Source organism: Arachis hypogaea, chromosome 19 (assembly GCF_003086295.3).
Source record: "Arachis hypogaea cultivar Tifrunner chromosome 19, arahy.Tifrunner.gnm2.J5K5, whole genome shotgun sequence".
NCBI classification, from domain to species: domain Eukaryota; kingdom Viridiplantae; phylum Streptophyta; class Magnoliopsida; order Fabales; family Fabaceae; genus Arachis; species Arachis hypogaea.
Genome location: NC_092054.1, coordinates 120,738,264 through 120,740,546, shown reverse-complemented (window position 1 = coordinate 120,740,546; position 2,283 = coordinate 120,738,264). Strand labels below are relative to the sequence as shown.

Here is a 2,283-nt window from a genome sequence, read left to right as displayed (position 1 = left end):
TGCATTGCAGGATTGCATGCAAGGGAATCTTTATGGTCTCTATATGAGCCTTGGCTTCCTTTAGTTCTTGGGTAGGGATTTCTTGAGTGGGTATTGAGCACTCAGAGGGTGTGCCTTTAATGGCGTTCAATGCCAGCTCTGATGGCTCTTTGGGTGTTGAACGCTCATGCTGTATACCCTCACTGGTGTTAAACGCCAGTTCCCTTACCATTTTGGGCGTTGAATGCCCAGCAGGGATGTCCTGGCTAGCATTCAACACTAGCTTCCCTGCCTGTTGGGGCGTTGAATGCCCAGTGAGGGCTTTCTCACTGGCGTTCAGTGCCAGGCTCTTGGCCAGTTTGGGCGTTGAACGCCCAGTGAGATCTTCCTCACTGGCGTTCGATTCCTTCCTATTCTCTCTAGATTCGGCCTCTACCTCTATGGTGATGGCCTTGCACTCTTTTCTTGGGTTTACTTCAGTGTTACTAGAAAGAGTGTCAGGAGGAGTCTCAGTAATTCTCTTGCTCAGTTGACCAATCTGTACCTCCAAACTATGAGTGGTTTTAGAGAGGCTGGAGACTAGAATGGCTAAGTCAGAAAGGCTCTGCTTAGGAGTCTCTATATTCTCTTAAGAAGATGGGAATGGTAGCCTGTTGTTGAACCTATTCTGGTTCCTTCCACCTTGATTACTATTGAAGCCTTACTGACGCTTCTGTTGATCCTTCCATGAAAAGTTAGGATGATTCCTCCATGAAGGGTTGTAGGTGTTTCCATAGGGTTCTCCCATGTAATTCACCTCTTCCATGGTGGGTTGATCAGGATTATAAGCTCCTACTTCAGAAGAAGCTTCCTGAGTGCTGCCAGCTATAGCTTGCATTCCAGTCAAATACTGAGAAATCATATTAACCTGCTGGGTCAAGATCTTGTTCTAAGCCAATATGGTATTCAGAGTGTCAACTTCAAGAACTCCTTTCTTCTGAAGTACCCCATTACTTACAGAGTATCTTTCAGAAGTGTACATGAATTGGTTGTTTGCAACCATCTCAATGAGTTCTCTTGCTTCTGCAGGCATTTTCTTCAAGTGGAGTGATCCACTTGCAGAGCTGTCTAATGATATTTTGGACATGTCAGATAGACCATCATAGAAAATTCCTAGGATAGACCATTCTGAGAGCATGTCAGGAGGACACCTCCTGATCAGTTGCTTGTATCTTTCCCAAGCTTCATAGAAGGATTCACCTTCTCTTTGTCTGAAGGTTTGAACTTCCACTCTGATTTTACTCATCTTTTGAGGAGGAAAGAATTTATCCAAGAAAATATTGACCAGATTTTCCCAAGAGTCTAGGCTCTCTTTAGGTTAAGAATCCAACCATATCTTAGCTTTGTCTCTTACAGCAAAGGAAAAGAGCATAAGTTTGTAGACCTCAGAATTTACTCCATTGGTCTTAACAGTATCACAGATCTGTAGGAATTCAGCTAAGAACTGATGTGGATCTTCCAGTGGAAGCCCATGGAATTTGCAATTCTATTGCAGAAGAGAGACTATCTGAGACTTAAGCTCAAAGTTGTTAGCTCCAATGGCAGGTACAAAGATACTTCTGCCATAAAAGTCAGAGGTAGGCATGGTGAAGTCACCAAGAACCTTTCTTGCCTCTCCTTCATGTTCGGCCATGTCTTTAGCTTCTTGTTCGAAATTTTCTGAAAGGTTCCTTTCGGAGTATTGTGCTTTAATTTGTTGTGAGCTCCTCCTTAAAGTCCTTTCAGGTTCAAGATCAAGATTAAAGAGAGGTTCTTTACCCCTGTTCCTGGTCATAAATAAGAAAAGAAGAAACCAAGGACAGAGGAGTATGGGAACTTTATGTTCAAGAACAGAGAACTCCCTGTGAGATATGAAGAAAGAAGGGCAAGAAGAATGAAGATAGAAGAAGGAGAAGAAGAATTCGAATAAATAGATGAGAAGAATTCAAAAATTAGAAGTAAAAAGAGAAACAAGAATTAAAATATTTTATTTTATTTTATTTATTTATGTAATTCAAAAATAAAGGCTAATTAATTAAAAAGAATTGAAAATTTAATTATGAATTTCGAAAAAGAAGATAGAGAAATAGAGGAAGGATTTTCGAAAATTAAGAGAGAGAAGAATTAGTTAGGAAGTTTGAAAAAAGAAGAGAGAGAAGATAAGTAACTAATTAGAAAAGATTTGAAATTAAGATAAGATAGAGGATTAGAAAGGATTTGATTTTAAAAAGATTTGAAAAAGTCAACAAGATAAGATAAGAATTGAAAAGATTTAATTTTAAAATT

General features: G+C 39.5%; 1 non-coding gene across 1 annotated transcript; it reads left to right on the top strand.

Moving 5' to 3' along the window:
* The first annotated feature begins 1,149 nt into the window (after nucleotides 1–1,149).
* On the top strand, nucleotides 1,150–1,258 carry LOC112781773 (small nucleolar RNA R71). The gene has a single exon (XR_003192533.1). It is a non-coding gene; the product is annotated as a small nucleolar RNA R71 (small nucleolar RNA).
* Nucleotides 1,259–2,283: the final 1,025 nt, after the last annotated feature.